Consider the following 10947-nt stretch of genomic DNA (forward strand, 5'->3'; position numbering starts at 1 on the left):
TAGCAATAGATACTAAACATTAAAAATATACAATCTCTTTGATCCAGCACTTCTAGGAATTTATCTGAAAGACATAAGCAAAGATGTGTGTGAAAATGTTCCCCCAAGGTGATTCCCTGAAGTTTTAACATGACACTGAAAAAATTAGAAGCAACCTTAATGTCCAGCATTCAGGGCTTAGTTGAGTAAATTATGGCACTTCCAAATGACAGATTCAATGCCGTCCAAAGATACTGCATAGGACCTCAGTACTTGACATGAGAAAATGCGGCTTATGAAAAAGCAGGTCATGGGGTGCCTGGGTGGCTCAGTGGGTTAAGCCCCTGCCTTCAGCTCAGATCATGATCCCAGGGTCCTGGGATCAAGCCCCAAATTGGGCTCTCTGCTCAGTGGGGGAGCCTGCTTCCTCCTCTCTGCCTACTTGTGATCTCTGTCTGTCAAATAAATAAATAAAATCTTTTAAAAAAAAAAGCAGGTCATGAAATATGATGAACAATTTGCCATTTTTGCAAGGTTAATTTTGGAAAGCTTTCACTGATAGGATAGTTGGAGGAATAATAGAGTGGATAAGAGGAAGGGCTTTGGGGTCAGACACGAGTTCAATTCCCAGCTTTGACACTTATGCTGGGAGCCTCAGCTTTCTCATCTGTGAAATGGGGCTAAGTAGGGCCTGGTACTCATTAAATAGATATTTCTAATTAAAATGGTAGCTGATGGGGTTCCTGGGTGGCTCAGTTGGTTGGGGTGACTACTTTGGCCCCAGGTCATGATCCTGGAGTCCTGGGATCGAGTCCCGCATCGGGTTCCCTGCTTGACAGGGAGTCTGCTTCTCCTGCTGACCTTTCTCCACTTATGCTCATTCTCTCTCAAATAAATAAATAAAATCTTTTATTTATTTATTATTATTTTTTAAAAGATTTTATTTATTTGACAGAGATCACAAGTAGGCAGAGAGGCAGGCAGAGAGAGAGGAGGAAGCAGGCTCCCTGCTGAGCAGAGAGCCTAATGCAGGGCTGGATCCCAGGACCCTGGGATCATGACCTGAGCGGAAGGCAGCGGCTTAACCCACTAAGCCACCCAGGCGCCCCTAAATAAAATCTTTAAAAAAAAAAAAAGGTAGCTGATGGCGACTGTGTGTGCCCAGCTCCTGTGCTCCTGTGTGCACCTTGGTGCTTTCTAGATGCATTCAATTCTTTCTGAATTAGGCAGGTATTGCTTTTGTAATTAGAAGTAAAATCATTAGCATAAAAAGGAGAGGCGGAGAGGAACCCTGAGAATATTATTCAACATAAGAAATGTCATCGGGACAGAAGGAATGTCAACTGTGTGCTAATTTGCCATATCTGTCTGCTCTCAGAATCGTCTGTTTCAAATCATCCTGTGGCATTTCTGTTCCTCTTTTTCTTAAGGACTTGTTCCAGAATTAAAAAAAAAAAAAAAAAAAAAAAGGAAAGATAGAAAGAAAAACCCCCAAACTTCAAGCCATGTGGGCGAGTACAATTTGCAGAAAATATTTCCAAAATATTGTAGCCAATGCAGGCCATGTTTTAAACCTTAGTTATCCCAAGCAAATATCTAGATTATGCCTGTGAACCACAGGATGTTCCTCTGCTTGCAAACACCTTGCCTGTTGGAGCTAATTTAGAGAGAAGGATCTAGAGACACTCACTGGTTTTTGACTATCCGGCATCCACAACCCCACCCCTTGCCTGGCATCCGAATCTGGATATTTTTCTGGGAAAATGCCCTCCTCCTCCTTGATCCTTGCGGTTCAAACCGGCCGGCTCAGGTCTTGGGTTTGGGGTTAGGCAGTGACCAGTCCTGACTTAGAACACTGACACTGTTTTGGCCACTGGGATTGGCTCAGGGATGGGCAGGTGATGCAAGCTGGGCCAATCAGAGCCAAAGAACCTTAACTAGGTGGTTTTTTTTTTTCTTTCTTTCTTTCTTTTTTTTTTTTTTTTTTGCACTGGGACACTCAGCTGGTAGAATGTACAACCAGGAACAGCTCCCACAGCATTTAGGGGAAACCTGCTTGAGAATGCAGGGAACACAAAGGAAGAAAAGCCAGGAAATGGACAAAGTCAGTTTCCTGCTGACATCCTTTAAACACAGGGATTCAGCCATGCCTAATGCTAGCAAACATTCCTTTCTCTTTAAGCCAGCTTGAGTTGGTTTTCTGTTGCTTGCCACTGAAAAAGTCCTGACTGTTACAGGAGATCAGTCTGAAGTGGCGGATACATTCATGTCATTGTGAGTTCCTCAGAGTCTATAGTGTTCACAGTATTTCAGGTGCTAATGACTCAATTCAGTGTTTCTTAAGTAGAGCTCCTCCAGGGCGGGCTGTGGAGAACACCTAAGAGCCCTTTGTAATTAGCTCATTAAAGGAACCCTGGCCAAGTGGTTGTCAACTTGCTTGAAAACAGCCTTGAGTAGGCTAAGCCTTTCCCCTGCTACCTCCCGGAAGCCATTGGGCTTCGCAAAGCATTTTTCAGAGAACAAATATAGACCCACGTTCCACCCCTGGCCCAATTAGTAGATTTCTCACTAAAATATTTAAGTACGTCTCTATTTGTAATTCGTTCACACCAGCAGAAACGGTAACACAAACAAAACATTGCGAAGAGGTGCTGTTTTCTATAGAGAGCAACCAGCCACTGTAGATAATGGTGAGGCTGTTTATATTTCATTTTATCACCCTGTTTCCACTCCTTTTGGTGATTACCAGGCTATAGATAGTCTCAAAATGTTGAGTTCCTGGCTTCCCTTTCTCTTGTCAAAGAGAATCTGTCTTTGATGGATTGCAACCATCTAAGAGGTTGATTCATATCCAAACAAGTCTTCCCCGGCTGCCCCAGTGGTTACTGGATAGGGTCAGGTCTGGAGGAGATGAGAAAATGAGGGGCTCTAGTCCCTGTCTCCTGGGGATCCCTGCCTGGTTGGGAAGATAAGAGTGCGGTGTAGTGTTGAGAGCCCAGTCAGTCCACCTGGGTTCAAATTCTGGTTCTGCCCTTTTCCAACTATATCCTTGGGCAACTTACTGAAGCCATCTGTACCTCAATTTTTTTCATCTGTAAAATGCAAATAATAATGCTAGAATCTACCAAATAGTTATGTATTTGTTTGGTTATTTTTTAAAGATTTATTTATTTATTTATTTGACAGATAGAAATTACAAGTAGGCAGAGAGGCAGGCAGAGAGAGAGGGAGAAGCAATCTCCCCGCCGAGCAGAGAGCCCGATGCAGGACTCGATCCCAGGACCCCGGGATCATGACCCAAGCTGAAGGCAGAGGCTTTAACCCACTGAGCCACCCAGGCGCCCCCCAAATAGTTATGTTAAGATGACTCAATAAGTTAGTATACGTGAACTTCATAGAACCATGCCTAGCTCTAAAAAAAAAAAAAAAAGGTCAAAATTGTCCTTCTTTCTTATTTTATATCTTCATAGATCTCTTGCATAGGGTCTGGTTTTGATGATTTTCCAGTGATTCTCAAGTATATCTTGGGATCAAAAATCAGCACGTTTGGTGATAGTCACATATATACCTCAAAAAAATCTTTTAGGCAAAGATCACCTGTAGACAGTCTCTCAATGTAGTAGGTCCTGCCTACCCAATTTATCCCACACTATTCTTTGGCTGAGAAAAGGATGAAGCAATTTCCTTGAAGTTAGGGGTCAGATTATATGAGAAATGATGATCCTTAAACACTTGGAAACCATTTCTAAAGACTGGACTCCCACTCAGGGCACCAAGGGCCACACATGAAGAGAGGCAGATGATTCCTGCGATGACAAGGGATGAGAATTTTGGCTCCCACCTATACTCTCCTGGACATGAACACACACTGTAACCTGCCATGGAAGCCACCTATACCCATTCCACTGGTCTCCCTTTCTCCCCAAGCAGACGTGACCGAATCCTTGTATGTTAAAGGCGTGTAGGCTGCCATTCCCCTATGTTCAATTTGCCTGATACAAAGACAGTTCAGAAACGTTACATATCAGGGCCCAGTCTAGCACCCGAGGTTCCCAGCACACCTTTACCTTGGAAGTCCTTATTGGGAAAAGCACGAGATCCGGGGTTCAAAGCCCCAGACTTGAGTACAAAGCCTGGAACCACAGTCTATGGAGGTCACCAGGAGTGACCTTGGGCCCGTCACTTTCTCTCCCCCAGCGCCCATCTCTTCCCCTGAAAAAGAGGATCTTAAAAATATATACCACCCACAGTTACTGAGAGAATGGAGATGAATTGTGCGTAAATGTTAGGTTACAAAGAGCCTTCATGTGTTATTCACTAACTCAGCAAATGTAGTTTGGGACCAGGGTCAGGAGAAGGTGAATAAGTCAGGCCCTGACCTTGGAAAGCACCCAGCCACATGGGGGAAATGTGGTACTAAGTGTGTAATGATGCTACGACGTGGCAAGTGTGATCGAGATTATTTTATAGTACCTGCCAACACTCTGGTCTTTTTGTAGCTCCGAGTGAAATGATCTGTTTTGTTTTGACGGTTAGTTAACACGTGTTTGGGTGTCTTCTGTTTTGTGTTTTGGAAGAACACCACAATTTGGGGGATGTAGCCACATACGTCCTGAATATCCAGATCCTTGCTAGCCATGATGTTGGGAGAACTGGCCAGTAGAAACTGTCTTTTTTGGTTTCGGGCAATCATTTTGAATAACTGCTCATGATCAAATTAGACAGATTTGTTTCCCACTAGTAAACAGCCGCTAATAGTTACTGAGCGTACACTGTGCATATTTTCTGTTGAAGAGCTATGCGGCTTGGCATCAAATCGGTTCCACCGTTTACTAGCGGCGTAGTTTGTGGGAAGCTATTTAACCTGTACGAGCCTCAGTGTCTCCTCCTGAAGTGGGGCAAAAATAGTGCCGACCTTACAGCGTCAACGTGAGGATGCAGGGTGCTGGTCCAGCTCCAAGGGAAGTTGTTCAAAATGGCAATTATCATCACCGGCTTCTTAGAAAAAGACGGAGCATGAGAGAGAGTCTGTGCTGGGAAGACCTTTGTGACCTCTGTTGAGCTCCTCAGGAGGCCAGTGGTGTTAAATTTAAGGGAGATGTAAAGTTCTTATGTAAACATGGAAGGCAAAAATGGATGGAGTCAAATTACTCTTGCTCGAATACTAGGGCAAATACGTTTTGGTGTAGGGAACCCCCCTCCCATCCTTCCCCCCTCCCCGCACCCCGACTTGTGTTTAAGAACCACTGAGTCAGGCTATAGGAGGGAATAAAAGGAATGTTTGTCTAGAGTTTCTGGAGGATTCAAACCACTCTGTCTCTAAGGAAGAGGGTCTCATTGGAGGGCAGTTTTGCCCTTCCAGGGGACCTTTGACCATGTCTAGAGACATTTTTGGTTGTCTTAACTAAGGTAGGCTATGCGATTGGCATCTAATGCGTAGAGCCCAAGGACATTGCTAAACATTCTACAACACAGGACAGTCCTCAACAACAAAGAATAATTCAACCTAGGGGCAGCTGGGTGGCTCAGTCGGTTAAGCATCCAACTCTTCATCTCAGCTCAGGTCTTGATCTCAGAGTCATGGATTCAAGCCCCATGTTGGGCTCCATTTTGGGTGTGGAGCCTACTTAAAATCAATCAATCAATCAATCAATAAAACCTAGCAAGAAAAAAAAATTTTTTAAAATATTTTATTAATTTAACAGAGAGAAATCACAACTAGGCAGAGAGGCAGGCAGAGAGAGAGGAAGAAGCAGGCTCCCTGCGGAGCAGAGAGCCCGATGTGGGGCTCGATCCCAGGACCCTGGGATCATGACCTGAGCCGAAGGTAGAGGCTTTAACCACTGAGCCACCCAGGTGCCCCAAGAAAAAAATTTTAATTAAAAAGAAAAAAAGAATTATCCAGCCTTAAATACCAGTAACGCTGAGGTCGAGAGACCCTGTTGTCAGATGACTATCAAATCCACGCTTAGGACTGAGAAATGAGTGGAGTCCGCTAGGAAGTTTCTGCTTATCCTGGGCATTTAATGAGATGCCATTTGTAAGAGCCCTTATTATAGGGCCTGGCATATAGTAGGTGCTTAATAAATTGTTTGCTGGGGTTAAAGCTGGATCTTGCTTGATGGAGCCAACACAGATACTGTGTTTTTGAGAAGCAGTGGAGAAGAGCTCAGCCGCCTGCTTCCTGTCCTTCCAAGCTGGCCCTTTCTGCTTCATCCCACTAATCATCGAAGGATCTCCTGGCGGTGTCTTTCGTGATCTGGAAGCTCTAATGCCAGCTCCAAATTCAGGTGTGACTCCACTCTATTACTATTACCAAAACTTTCTCATTTGGATTTGGAATTACTGACTTCTCAACTCTACATGGAAACCCTTGCAACCACGTGGTTTAAAAAATGAGCCCTCATGAACCCAGACTCCATTCCTCCCCCTGCAACACACTGGATCTGAAATAGGAGTCCGTGAGTCCGAAGCAAAAGGAGGGGGAAGGTAGTTGGTCCTTACATTCTAGGAAACTCTCAAGGACCACAAAGGCAAAGAAAATTGCTTTTAAATGGAAGAAATATTTCCATTTCATTTCAACCCCTAATGTATCACATAACTCTAATATCATTCCCTGTCCAACTGAAATATTTGAATCCAAATAATTCTTAAGTCATTTGGACTCTATTCAAATGTGAATTCATCTCCTTAATCATCTCTACTTGTATTTTCAAAATACAGACTAATATTGAAACTTAACAGTCTACTTGTGGATTTTTTTTTTTAACTTTGAGATGGTTTTTTTTTTTTTTTTTATGGTCACTCTTGCTTTCTTCCCCATCGTTACTTATTCGTCAGTGTCTTGATCTTAAGCTTGTCTTTTTCTATTTTTCATTTCCCCTCATTTAAATATTGTGGACAACAAGCAGACTGAGTAACGATGAATATGATCGATACGCAGACTTAATAAGTCTTATAAAAAAGACCTTTTTATTCCAAGGAGGAAGTGTTGTTTCAGCAGCATATGGTTTTCCCAGTGACAGAGTCAAACAGAGGGGAACCAGATGGAAGGAAATGGCCTGTTCTGGCCACGCTGGCACTGAGAGGGGGTCATTCATTTGGTATCCTATTCCAATAAGTCCAATGAAGGAAGGGAAATGACTTCTCAACTCTACATGGAAGTTGTCCTCCCCAAAGTGTGTTTCTGTGTCATGTCTGTCTTGAGAGCTTTCTTGAATCTAAATGCGATCTTGGAGTATCTGTGTGAAACGGAATGAGAAGTGTTGTGCTCAGATGTGCCACGCCTTCTTGATGTTCTCCTTTTGCCAGGACACTTATGATAGAAGAGACAACCATACCAACAAATACACACGCTCCACTCCTGTGTCTGTGGCAGACATTAACAATCAATCATAGCACGTTTTTTGCAAAAACTATTCATACAGCCACTACAACCGATTGCAGAGTAGGCATGCAAGATTAAAAAGATGTTCTGCCTCTACTAGGTAAAGGAAGATATGCTTAGAAGAGCTTTGCAATGTCACCACCACTGTAATCTTTTCCAGAAACCTCTTTAGCTCTCCAAATCCCATTTGCCCAAAGGTTGGAATAGAAGAAGGACACGTTGGCTTTGTTTTCTACATATCATTTTGGTTTGAAAATTTGTCTCCGGGTCTCTGAGCGTGTAGAAACAAGCAAATTGAATGAATTCCCCTTCTTTCTTAGTAGAACCCAAGTCCATAATTTTTAAGCAAGGTGAAGATCTCTCTTTATTCATTTACATTTTGAAACCGTACAAGCTTACGTGCTTCTCCCCACCCCCCCCCAAAAAAACCCTACAACTACTATTTTTCTTCAAATTCCTGGTGTTATTACGGGGGTCCTCCCTCCCCGCCCCTTTTTCAAATAACTCCCTGGTGATACTTTATCCATGAGACCTCAGTCTGAGATAGAGTTTTAGAAACAATCTAGAACCGCATAAACAATGAATTCTGGAACATTGAAAAGAAATTAAAAAAAAAATAAAAATTGAAAAAATATGTCTTGGAAGATATTTAAAAAATAAAATTATAGATATTCTGCTGAAAAAAAAACAAAAAAAAAGAAACAATCTAGAACCAAAATTAATTCTACCATTTTATAATTTTCCCAGTCAGATGCCAAAAAAAAAAAAAAAAGTACATGATTTTCAAGTACATTCTACACTTAAGACTAAAAACAGCAGTTTTTTTTCTTTAAGCAAATGCATTCTCTAGGTACTTACTGTAAGAGGATTTTAGTCATTGGAGACATTTAAAAAAAGATCTCAAGCGAGAATCTTTCTTCACATTTTTTTCAAAAGGATATTTACTTTGGAAAAATGCTACATTTAGAAAAATTGTGCCTTGGATGACAACTGGCCCACTAAGTTTTACTGTTTTTTTTGAGGGGGAGAGTGGGGCGGAGGAGGTTGGGGGCTGTGTGAAGGCAGTTCCAGTCACCCACCAGCCAAGCATGATTCTGGAGTTCATTTTCATTCATTTATTTCAACTAATTCACTCATTCATTCAATCCACAAACATGTCGAGGGTCTGCCATTTACAGAACACTGTGCTAAACAGTGGGATTACAGCCATGAGTGGAATCCTTTCTTTGACCTCCCACTCTTCTCAACGGGGTACTGCCGGGGAATGATGACCTAATGTCAAGACAGTAGTTCTCATCAGGGGGATGTTGTCTCCCCATACACCTGGGTCGAGGTTCAGAGACATTTTCGGTCATCACAACTAGGGCAATGGTGCTATTGGCCTTTAGTGGATAGGAGCGAGGTTCGCTGCTAACCAACCTGCAATGCACAGGACAGCACCCTCCACATGGTGTCATCCGACACCAAACGTCAAGGGTATGGAGGTCAGGAAACCTTGCCCTAAAACATCCCAAGAGATGTAAGGAATTAACTTCTAGCTACTGGTTCTAGTTAAGTACCACCCTTAGGAGAACTAAGGAAATAGTAGCTAGTAGTTCAACCCACTTATTATCAGGCTTTCTTCTCTCATGAAACCCTGACTGGGAACCACTGGTACCATTGCCCTTAGGGTGCCGGCCGTAGACCAGCAACATCAGCATCATGGGGACTTGTTAGAAATGCAGAGTCTTAGGACTTACACCAGAGGAGCTGAATCAGGGCCCCCACTACATGTTAACGTGATCTCAGGTGACTTGTGGCACCGTACAGCTGGAGAACTGCTGTTCTAGTGAGATGTCAAACAGAAGTTTTTAGTGACAATTTTTTTTAAAGATTTTACTTATTTATTTGACAGAAAGAGATCACAAGTAGGCAGAGAGGCAAGCAGAGAGAGAGAGGGGAAAAGGCTCCCTGCTGAGCAGAGAGCCCAATGTGAGGCTCGATCCTAGGACCCTGAGATCATGACCTGATCCAAAGGCAGAGGCTTAACCCACTGAGCTACCCAGCAGCCCCAAGTGACAATATTTTTAAGTGCTGCTGCTATGGACTGAATGTTTGGGTCCCTCTAAATTCACATGCAGAAATGCTAACCCATAATATGAGGGTATTTGGGGCGGAGGGGCTTTGGGATGTGATTAGGTTATGAGGGTGGAGCCCTCAGGAATGGGATCAGTGCCCTTATAAAAGGGTCCCCAGATGCTCCCTCACCCTTCTGTCGTGTGAGGGAGCATCGAGACCACTGTCTATGAACCAAGAAGCAGGCCCTCACCAGACACGGAATGTGCCTTAATCTTGGACTTCCCAACTTGGACGTGATCTTGGACTTCCCAACTTCCAGAACTGTGAGCAGTGAATGTCTGCTGCCTGAGCCGCCAAGCCTATGGTATTTCTGTTGCAGCAGCCTGAACAGACTGGGGTAGCTACGGAGGCGCCCAGCCCAGGGGGTCAGGGGAGACTTCCACGAAAAATCGGCCTCTAAGTTCAGTGCTGGATGAGAAGCAGCAATCAGCCAGGAGAAGATTGTTCCCGGCAGTGGGAACAACATGAGCAAAGGCTCAGAAGCAGGAGGGAACTTGGTTAATCAGAGGATGTGAAGGAAGATGTTCTGGGTCTAGAACCCAGTGAGCGAAGGATCAGCGGGAATGAGGGTGGAGAGGTGAGCACGGTGTGTGGGACTCTTTTCCGGGAGCAGGTGGGAACCGTCTGCTGTGCTCGATCCCCAGGCCCTCAGCTGGTGTGACATGGGTTGGGATGCCATCCATCCATGGCCATGGGACAGGAGGCGCCCGATGCCCCAGCCCCTCAACATGGTTTTTCTAGGCAGTGGAGCCGACTGGGCAGACCACGGTCTGCATCCCGTGAATGATCGCCCTCCCTGGTGACCCAAATCTGCTGTGGGACAGAGTGCGGACAATGCTGCTGGGGGCAAAGTGCCCCCTGACCCCTGTGACTTAAGGCTCCAGAGCCATTATGTCGATATATTTTTGTACAGATTTTGTAGTTTATTACACATTCTGGCAACGTTTAGATGCGATTTCAATGAGCCAGAATGTAGTACTGTAAACCTAAAACTGGATATCCCTTCAAGCTGTTAGAATCTGGCAGGAGAATGGCTCCCAATTACAAGCAGTTTCCAACCTCACTGTTCCCATCCCGAAAGCACTGAAAACAAAATCCATTTTTAATGAGGGACTACTAAACACTTTGCATTCTATTAATGCCCCCTTTGGGCTCCTGAGCCCCAGTATAACTTACACACAGGAATGACCGCCACCGGTTGCCAGGGCCCTGGGGTCTCCTGGGGATTTTGCTGGCAGTTGCAAATATGGCGCCTGAGTAAACGCGAATTAAGTCTTTCCTGTTCTCATCCTGCTAGATTCCTGTCGGCCTGTGGATAGCCTGTGAGGCCGGGTGGGGGAATCAGGATCAAGAGAAGTCATTTTATCACACAGACATATACATTTGGCTGCCCGACTCCTCATCTCTAGCATCTGACTAATCTTACGAGCCATCCATTATCCGCTCGGTAACTGGCAAACGTG

This window comes from Meles meles, chromosome 12 (genome assembly GCF_922984935.1).
Source record: "Meles meles chromosome 12, mMelMel3.1 paternal haplotype, whole genome shotgun sequence".
Taxonomy (NCBI): domain Eukaryota; kingdom Metazoa; phylum Chordata; class Mammalia; order Carnivora; family Mustelidae; genus Meles; species Meles meles.